Source organism: Perca flavescens, chromosome 11 (assembly GCF_004354835.1).
Source record: "Perca flavescens isolate YP-PL-M2 chromosome 11, PFLA_1.0, whole genome shotgun sequence".
Classification (NCBI taxonomy): domain Eukaryota; kingdom Metazoa; phylum Chordata; class Actinopteri; order Perciformes; family Percidae; genus Perca; species Perca flavescens.
The window spans coordinates 3,216,058-3,227,119 of record NC_041341.1 but is presented as its reverse complement, the minus strand read 5'-3'; the positions used below and the strand labels follow the sequence as shown (position 1 = coordinate 3,227,119).

Here is an 11,062-nt window from a genome sequence, read left to right as displayed (position 1 = left end):
TAGCGAATGACCATGGGGACCCTTTCTAAAACTACTATTTCTAAATGAGCTAGAGACATGGTTTCAACTCCAAAATTTCTTTTTTTTTTTTGTTTCTGGGATCCTGAAAATCACTTAAAATGTTAGGATTTCACAAATAAAGGTCAAACCTGACTTTCACCAACCCTATGGGGACACATGGCAAATTCTTTTTAATATTTATAATATTTATACCCCCATTCCATTGAAATACTCCTCCTTCTATTATATAAATTTTTTTTTCAGCTATAAAGACCTCATATTTACTTTTATCACTCGTTGTTGTATATTACAGGTGAAATAATTAAAGTAGCCACCAGGTGGCGCTTCCATGGTTTTTGTTTTTATGTTTTGATGCTCCTCTTGCCTGTCTTAAGTTTGTTTTGGCCATTTAATGTCACAAATGTTTTCTGATTCTGCAAGGGTGGACAAGCTGGTTTAAAGAGAGTAGCTCTGCTCCGCAAACAGACCTGCTATGCCCCTATCCTCCACTCAAACTCCAGACTACTGACATCACAATAAAACCGCTGATCATATTTAGACCCTATATACCCTCATTGATAAACATATAAAAGAATATACATGCTTTTTTTATTTACTTTCAAAAAGCTTTAGTGTATATTTGACACAAGACTGTTCTACAAAGCTACTGAAAGTAATGTAAAGGGCATTTTAATGACTTTTTAATGAACACAGGACTTTGTATGCTGTACGAAAATGTAAAAACAAAATGCCAATTAGAATTTGGCTAAAACTCATTTGAGTTGTGTGTTTGAACCAAGTGCACTCCATACCAGCGAGGTGGGGGTCCGGTCCACTTACAAAACAAGAATTGAATCAATAATATAACACACTATCTTGCATGCAGAGTTCTGTAAGCTTCTCCTACATGTCGAGAGGAAAACTAAATATAATGCAAAGAGGCTGAATTAGGCCAGTTTATCAGAATTTAAAACCAAAAATAAGCAATTAAATTTTGGACACATCTAAACATAGTGACCCCCTCTCATATTATCAAGTGCCAAGAGATGAACAAAAATGGACACCCGCTTACCCAGCTGAGTTCACAAACCTGTTCCACCAAAGCATCAGGAACATAACCAACAACTCAACTAGATTACACCACAGCTTAAACAAAACTACATCATCTATTTTCCAATAGATGATGTAGTTTTGTTTAAAAACTACATGTTTTGTTGCTCTAAATCAACCGGACACCATAGCAGATTATTTGAGCATGGTTACGGATCGGCACAGTACAGACTGAGTGCGCACAGCCTTGCCATTGAAAACAGGTGACAAAGGAAAACCTGGCTCCCTGTAGAGCAAAGGCTCTCCACTGATTTCACCCTTAGTGAGCCTAAAACAGAGCCAAACTTCCTCACTTAACATGTCAAATATATAAACATTTGGAAAATATATTTCCAAAGAATATATATAAGAACCAAAAGGTTTTCTATAGCTCTCAGATTAAATTAAATTACCAGTCCTACTAGGAGAAGACACTAAGAGCTGTGAGCAGGCAGCAGTCTGTGTTGCTTCCATAAATCGAGGGACAGTGAGTGACAGCAGTCACCTGCACCTTGTACTTGTTTTGTTAATTTTTCTTTGTTTCCTGTCAGTATTGTTCCAACCAACCTTTGACTTGTAGTACTTTATATATTCTAGTTCATTCAGGAAATGCCACAGAAGCAATGGTGTTTACATTGCAGATTAACTTTATTATCACAACTCATCCATATACAAATTCATATGTCCTGGCTCTTTGCTTCCTTCTCCTTCACCTCTTTCTCTTACTTCCTACAAACCTGTCTGTCTCTGCCGACCTCGATTTCTCTCTACAAACCTTTTCTCTCTCTCTGTACGTGTTTCTCTCTCTTTACCTCGGTTTCTTATTTTAAAAAATGTTCAGGAACACTTTCTCTTTCTACACACCCATCTATCTCTCCCTACATAGTCTCTCTCTCTAATATACATACCTGTCTCACTCTCTAATCTACATACCTGTCTCACTATTTAATCTACACATACCGGTCTCTCTCTACATACCTGTCTCTCTCCTTTCTACATACCTGTCTCTCTCTACATACCTGTCTCTCTCTACCTACATACCTGTCTCTCTCATTTCCTACATACCTGTCTATCTCTACATACATACCTGTCTCTCTCTCCCTGCAAACCTGTCTCTCTCTAAAAACCTTTCACTCTCTCTACAACCTGTGTCTCTCTCTAACTCCATTTCTCGAACCACCCATGACCCACTACCACAATGTTCTTTAGGATAAAAATTTAAATTACATCACTCAATGAAATAATAGTCAGAGCATGTTGACATATTAAATTTGAAAACAAAAGAGCTATAACAATCTTAATAAAATGTCTTTGCATGCTCAGATATGAGCTGAATTGAAGTTAGCGCTGTACCTAGTTGTGGGATTGTAGAAGAACTTAGATGGCAAAAAGAATTATGTTCAGTGATTACAATTTAGATTTCCATTAGTTATTTTCTAGACGCTTTAAAGTGTCAATGCGGTTCTTCACATAGAACTTAACTGCCTTCCAGCTCCTTCCCTAAGCACCTCTGAGGATCCCTTGATAGATGCTTCACACTGGGCTTTGCCAGGAACCCTGCCAGAGTTGATGTTGTCCATGAGATTGCTCTCCACAGCCTGGACCTCCTCTGTGCTCCACTTCTTTCTCGCCATTTTTGATGAACCTTAGACAAAAAGTAAGGCCAATCAATGTAAAATTGCTTGCAGAGTTTAAAGATTAAAAATCTAAAATGATGGGTGTCTGGACAGTAGTAACTAGGTGGTTTCTATTGTCGTGCTAATAATAATAATAATAATAAGTAATTTAGACTGAAAAAAAAAACTGTAAAAGTGTGGTTGTTACAAGGGGACTAGATGGCAACTAGATGGTTGCTAGATGTTACCTCATAACCACCTAGGGCTGCACAATAGAGACACAGCACATCGCGTCTTACTCCCACCAGAGAGGAAAACATCTTTCCGCTCTACATCGACTTGTATTGGATGAAGGTGCCTCATCTTCAATTTTGTCTGCTGGCAAACCGAAACAGTCCTAAAAGCTGCTGTGTGGTGATATTTATTACCAACAATGTATAGAACCCAGAACCTAAGTTTTTTCATAAGTTGTGGAACCGAAAAACTGAGCTTTTATGATGACAAAAGTGGATATATACGTGAGGAATCAGCAGAGAGAATGGTTAGACTGTGGGATTCTGACACTAAGCTAACAATATGCCCAATGTTACGTTTGCAGCAAGCATTTTATTAACAAGTCAAATATCCAAATGTCAGTTTTAGACTAACTACAGTCTGTAAGGTAAGCTAACACAGGTAATGTTGGACATAACTTTAGTTTAGTGTCAGGATTCCAGTCTTCCCATTCTTCCTGCTGATTACTCATGTTTCTGTTGTTTGCTAGCAGACGGAATAAAGAGGAGAAAACCTTGACACAATACAAGTAAACGGAGGGCAGAGAGCTGTTTCCCCCCTGGTGGGGCGGGACTTAAATACGCTTCGTCTCTATACGGGAGAAAAAAAATAAATGCTTTTCTTTTTGTCACAATATACATTTTTACTTAAATTTAAAATTCATGATGATGTAATATTTTGTTGGGGTCTTTTTTTCCTATATCTGAAAAACATGATTTGTAGGCCAGGGTATCTCTGTTTCTTCAATCTACATATTGCACTTGGCCATATTGTGATTTTGATAATATTTTTGATTAATTTTTCAGCCCCATAAGTCCCTAACAACTACTTAGCAAAAACCAAGCAATGCTCTACCAACCACCTGGTTGGTACTGCACTTCCTTTTTAGCCTTGATCTGGCTGCAAGTAAGTACCAGTTTCATTTACTTACTGACAAAATCAGCTTTATATCACATAGGACTACTTAAATAACATGAGACATTTGTACATAGCTGACCAGATCCCTTTTAGTTAAGCTCACATGCAAATTCACAATTACTTTTATGGCTTTGTAAATCATTGTCCAAAACCAATTTTTACGTTAATCTTGATTGCTATACCTATGTGAGTACTGACGAAAAATAAAAAACGAGCCAAATCAGTGCTAGCAACACAGAGCTGCTGCAGCTAATGCCCAGAGCTCCCACTGAGCTAAAACGGCAGTTTTGGGGCATAAGATAAAGTGTGTGAGAGTGCCTTTGTGTCTCTTAACAGACACAAAATGCAATTAAAATGTCTGTACAACATGAACAGGGCCCGGACATGACAACTAGATGCATTTGTGTTCAGCCCAGCCTCTGTAATAATCATCACAAAGCAGTTCCCTGTGTATTTGTAGCATTTATATCCATTTTGTGTGTGATCCATCTAGCGTTGGTGAGTAGAAGTCTTGTCTGTGTTGATTGTTGTGGTTTCCTTAGCCGGGCTAGCAGGCCCGGCCGGCGTTCCAGCTTCTGCTTCCTGCCTGCCCTCCTGGCTTACCGTGGCCGACAACAATCCAGTGGCGCCCGCTGGTCTGGTGGAGGTCTTCCAGAAGACCATTCAAGCCTTTGCTGTGAAAATTTTTATTTTATTTCCCCTCAAAAATAGGTAATTGAGCACTGTAGTGGTTATGACCATATTAATGACTATGTTACTACATGGAAACGGGCCAAATGATGCCTGTTTCTTGTACAGTAATAGCCTTACTGAAGGCTAGCTCTAGCTCCATAGTTACATTACTCCAAGCTTCTTCCTTTGTGAACACCTCCGCTCTTCACTCTTCACACACGACGCTCCTCCAACCTGCACACTGTTTACCTTTTCCTGCTACAACTGAATTCAAACGGGACTTTAGCACGAGACTACAGCTAGCCGTCTGTAACACTATTTTACTGTACAAGGCAAACATAATTTGGTCCGTTTCCATGTAGTTACATAGTCACTAATATGGTCATAATCACTACAGTACATTTACAGTACTACTACTACATTTCTGAGGTGGGAAATAAAAATTTTTGCAGCGAAGGCTTGAATGGTCTTCTGGAGGACATCCACCAGACCAGCGGGCGCTCGTTGGATTGTTGTCGGCCGCGGTAAGCCAGGAGGGCGGGAAGGAAGCAGAAGCAGGGACGCCGGACGGGCCTGCTAGCCCGGCTAAAGGAAACCACAACAATCAACACTGGCAAGACTCCTACTCACCAACGCACACAAAAATGGATATATATGCTACAAATACACACAGAACTGCTGTGTGATGATTATTACCAAATAATTATATTAATAATATTCCTGGCTGAACACACTCACTCATCCCAGACGCTAGCTAGCAGCTAAGAGGATAGGTGAATTTAAACAATGGCTAAGTTGCTTAACGCATCTTGTTGTCATGTAAGGGCCCTGTTCATGTTGTACAGATGTTTTAATTGCATTTTGTGTCTGTTAAGAGGCACAAAGGCACTCTTTATCTTATGCCCCCAAAACTGCCGTTTAGCTGAGTGGGAGCTCTGGGCGTTAGCTGTATTAGCTCCGTGCTGCTAGCACCGAATCGGCTCATATTTTGTTGCTATCGACGGTACTCACATACAGTAGGTATAGCAAGATTAATGTAAAATTGCCAGGAGTTCTCCTTTAATACTATTGATTACAGAAAAATGCCATATCATTAAAGACCAAATTTAAGTACCGGAGGAGTAGGCCAAATCCCATCAGTGGTAGTCAGCCAAATTTGTATATTTTCTGAAAATGGCTCAGAAAAGTATTGGTCTAGAGTTTAAGATGTTGGGTCTTAAAGTTCAATGAGGCTGTGATTAACCTAGAGTTTTAAACAAGCGCAAATTTACAATAGCTGCGACCACTTAGTGCTGTGGAACGGTACCAGGTCCGTCGGACTTAACAGGTTAAAACCAAGACAATTTCCCCCACTACTGTTATTGTCAGACCAAGTTGTGCATTGGATTGTATGTGAACTTACAAATACACTTTCTGCTCGCTTGAGTTCAGGAACACTTATGTCCTCCTTTTCAGGGACGGAACTTAGTTCAAGGATCACTGTAGAGTCAGAAGAGCTCTGGTCCATTTCCTGGGGATCAAATACAAAAAAAAAAAACAATTATTGTTGTTAGATAAACTAAATGTATGCCATTTACTTATTGATAATTTTTCTGTTAAAACTAATTGATTTTAGAATTCCTCTCCCACTACATTCCATATTAGTATTACTATGCACCACATCTAACGTACCTAGTATAACCTGCCAAACTGACTGACTCTACTCAACCTTTTGGTGACCTTTTTAAAAGCTGTAATCTTTGACACTGATGATGATGATGGATAAAGCCTAACAAACATTTTTTCCAGATTAACCTAATGATGAAAATGTGACATATTATGGTGGGATTCATGTAGGCTTATTATTACTTGAGATTATGTACAACTCTGTGATTTTATAAAACAAAATCTATAATACAATGACTTACACAAAGCAAAACCTTACTGGAAAAAAAAAAATATGAAACCTACGACTCAGGCTAAATACTGGATCATCCTGCAATGGCCCACTTAAGCCAGTTATGATGCCATGTTGTTCAATAAAAACATGATGCAGAGAGAGGAAGGGATTGCTAGGTGTGTTTGCTTAAAAAGTAGGAAGTTTACATTGGCATGACAGAAAGGTAAGCTATGTTTGATTTGTGTTGCAGGCTAGTTAACTTACGGCGTGAGTTTAAGCAGCAGCCATAATGAACCGATAACATGTATGAGGGCCTATGGCAAGAATGCTGTGACTGAATGATTACAGTTGCTAAGTATAATAAAACATAATGCTAATGTTACTAGCTAAAGCTCTTCTTATGGTGCTGTTCGAGGTTTCTTCCTAAGAGGGAGTTTTTCCTCGCCACTGTCGAACTGCTTGCTCTTTCGGGAATTGTTGGGGCTTTGTAAATTATAGAGTGTGGTCTAGATCTAATCTGTAAAGTGTCTCGAGATAACTCTTGTTATGATTTGATACTATAAATAAAATTGAATTGAATTATGATGCTGCTGAACTTTTCTCATAAACTTGTAGCTGATGATCACATTATTATTGAGGGTGCAGTTATAGGCAGTCATTACAGGTAGCTGTTGGACTGTTTACATTTTCCACTTTAAAAATACATACACAGGGAAAACAACATTTAAACAAATAGCTAATATTTCTGCCTTGCCGCAGTAATTTATAACTATGAAGGTAAATATGGTGCAAAACGTGAGAGAAAATGGTCCACCTATTGAAAAATATTCACACAAAGAATTTCACAAATGTGTAGATTGATTTTTACAGATACAATGATAGCTGCAAACTTGTAATGCAACATTTACCCATCATTATTTAATATAAATAATAATATATAAAAATCAGTAAATGTTGCATTACAAATTTGCTACTGTCATTGTATCTATGGTAAAATAAATCTACACATTTGTGAATTAGTGTTATTACATTCAGATCACGGTTTTGAGAATGTTTTCTATGAGTGACGATCTCAATTTCCAAGTTCAGATTTTTTTATGTTCTCTGGAAGCTGGTCCAAAGATCGACACCATAGTGGTTAAAAGCTGCTTCCCCCTGTTTTGTTGTGACAGTAGGTTTCAGTAGTAGTTGCTTATGTTTTAATCTAAGGTGTCTTGGTTGAGAATGTTGTTGGAATATGTCATGCAGGTAGTTCCCATGGAAGGTCCCATCCCCTTTAGTGTCTTAAAACTAACAGAAGAGCCTTAGAATCAATTCTGTATTAAATTGGGAGCCAGTGTAAGGACTTTAAGACTGGCGTAATATGATCTGTTCTTTTTGTTTTAGTAAGGATCCTGGCTGCACTATTCTGTACCATTTGGAGAGGTTTTAAAGTCTTTTTAGGGAGTCCAGCACATTGCAATAATCAATCCCACTAGAAATGAAAGTATGTATGATTTTTTCAAGATCCTCCTTTGAAATATATTCTTTTAGTTTATTGATATTTTTAAAATGAAGGTATAATGATTTTATGACTGTTTTAATGTGACTGCTAAAATTTAAGGATACCAAGGTTGTTTTTTTTTACCACTTTCTTTGCTATTAAGCCCTTCCTTTAAAGCAAGGTAGAAAGTTTGCATCTTTCCTCCTCATTTCCAAAAACTACCATCTCAGTTTTATTTTTGTTAAGCTGGAGGAAGTTCTGTGACATCCAAGTATCTATTTCTTTAAGGCACTGTCAGAGAGTGTTAATGGGGTTATAGTCATTAGTAAAGATATGACAGGAGATAAATGTTTACAACAGAACTTAAATAGATCAAATTGAAACGTTATAGAGCATCAGGGTAATCTCATTTGGTAAACTATAAGATGGCAGCCATAAAATGTTGAGGATGTTTCATACATTGCATTGTTTGATGTGTGACAGTGCATGACAGGGTTTTCTCTGAGATTTCAGAGCGCTTAGGTGCAATGACGTCACACATTCATTTGCATATTGGTGATGTCATTAAACAGTTATTTTTGCAAAAGCTTAGCCGAGTTGTTGTTGGTTGCAGCTAGGGAAAGATCATTAGAAGCAAAACTTGGAGGAGCTTGTCACTAAAATGAGAATAGCTTGTCCACCTTAAAGGTCAGCCCACGGTTGGTGAGTGAACCTTAGCTAAAGTTGTCGCTAGCTCTGTGCCGGGCTGGCTAACCGTTTCACTTTAAACCAGCAGGTAGCAAGCAGGACACGGGAACTTGGCTTTGGTCTTGAGGAGTTATAGCAATTACCAACAGATATACTGTACACAGACTAAAATTCTACATTCACATCTATTATGCAAATGATTATTAACTTTATACTCACAGACAAACACATGTGTCCATCATACAGCACGTGTCCAGAAGACAACAAGCAGGAGCCCCTCCTGTTCATCGGCTTCTATACAGTCTATGTTTGCAGTCCAGATGATGTCCAAATTGTTTTTATGTTTATACGCTTTGGCGCTGCCCCTAAGCTCTATAATGGCAGAGATAACCCCGCATGAGACTCAGAAAGTTGGATTTATCAACAAAAATGCAGGTGGAATACTCGTACAAATCGAGCCTTTGCCATGCAACACATCAACTTTCTGAGTCTCATGCACCAAACCAACACTGATTTACATGACAATATTTCCAAACAAACATTCTATAGCAGACATTTAATGTGTAGCAGCAAAATAACCAAAAAGAGATCATTAAGTCAAATTCATATTACGAGTTGTCCTAATTATCACTTTACTGACCTGAAGAATTGAAAGGGCTGTCACAGTGACCATGAATGGTTGTCAAATCTTCTTCCTGCAAGTCATATCATATATCATATTAGTCACACATTTTAGCTGCATTTCTCCAGTTTATTAACAGTAGATTAGGCAGTACGTGTCACATGCACCATCAGAGAGGTAGTATAACACTGTATGTCCATATTTTCGATAAATTAATATGAACAAAAATTTATATTTTCAATTGGGTCTGATGAAATAATGAAAACTTTGAGTCTAAAGGGGCTTTCAACATTATACATCTTTCTTAAGCCATACTAATGCTCAATGTGTAATAAATAAATGTGCAGATTACAATACAAGCTTATAAACCAAATAACACCACAAAACTTTCAAATATTAGTCCAGAAAACCTGATAGGATGTTTTTTTATATGGGAAAAGTACAATATATTTATCTCTCTGGAGAAAATAGTTCCCCAGCCACCTCTCCTTCTGTAGTCACCACTCCCTCTCACTCAACACCCCCCCCCCCCCCCCCCACACACAGCACTATCTGATTCTGACTGCAAGACACATGTTGCAGCACACTTCATTTCAGCTCAGTATCAGTGCATTTAACATTACTGCAGCCATCTCTCTTGATTTATACTTTTGTTTAACCCCCCCCCACCCCACACATACACACGTATGGTAAAAGTTGCAAAATGGCGACAGGTCACGGCATGTGCACGTTACTAAATGGCTGACCTGGTCCTGACAACAACACCTGCTACTGTCCTAAACTAAGGTTTCCATTTGACACGACGACGGCACAATTTACTGTAAACTAAGATGGTGTTGGTTTATAAACTGTAATGTTAGCTGCCATTAAACTAGCTAGCATTAACTTATTTGGCTGACAAGATATAAGTTAGCCTTCTAACATTTTACTTTCAAATTAATCTATAAGAGTTGCTTTACATGTGATAACAGTACAAATCTATTTTAAACAGAATTGTAAACGGTTTAAATGGCAGTAAAATCAATTTTAGACTCACCATCTCTCCCTGATCCATGACTCCAGCCTGCTCTCGTCCATGCAGTGAAGATCTGACGCAGAGTTCACAGCTTACGTGAGGGGAGGGGCTGGACACCATGGGGACTCCGGCACACACACTTGCCACATGGCCGGAGTGGGGGATGGGCGTGGTCGGGATGGGGACTTGAACATGACATACGTGTGTAACAGTGTTTTCTTTTAAACGGCGTCAGTAGCTCAATTTGAGACCGCAATCGAAACCAAACGAACCCTGAAATCTTTCAGCATATAAGCAGACAAATGCTTTTGGCTTAACTTGAAATAAAAAAATAATTTTTTTAATTTATTATTAGTTAGTTTTTTTTCCTCAAAATTAAGCCAATGACAAGTGTACATACTAAATGGATACATTTTTCCTCATTAGCAAAAATTAATAATTATAATAAATATTCATAACATTCATCAAAATATCTGTATATGCTTGTGCATGTCAGCGTGCTCTTATCTGTTCAGTTGATATTTGAGTTCACACCATGTCAAACTCACCTAATGTAAGGGGAGGGCCTGGACACGCAGGGGACCCTAAACACACCTCATGTTCGCCACATGGTAAAGGCATGGCCAGAGTGGGGGATGGGCGTGGTCAGGATGGGGACTTGAACATGACAGATTGTGTGTAACAGTATTTTCTTTTAAATGTGGTAACATTAGCTCAATTTAAGACTACAATTTAAACCATACGCTACAAACCCTGAAAGTTTTTAGCATATAAGCAGACAAATATTTGCCATTATTTGAAATTAATT

General features: G+C 38.3%; 1 long non-coding RNA gene across 1 annotated transcript; it reads right to left on the bottom strand.

Moving 5' to 3' along the window:
- Positions 1-2,593: 2,593 nt before the first annotated feature.
- Positions 2,594-10,487, bottom strand: LOC114563517 (uncharacterized). Its single transcript, XR_003693631.1, has 4 exons — positions 10,276-10,487; positions 9,258-9,312; positions 5,971-6,078; positions 2,594-2,734 (listed from the first exon to the last, which is right to left on the bottom strand). It is a non-coding gene; the product is annotated as an uncharacterized LOC114563517 (long non-coding RNA).
- Positions 10,488-11,062: the final 575 nt, after the last annotated feature.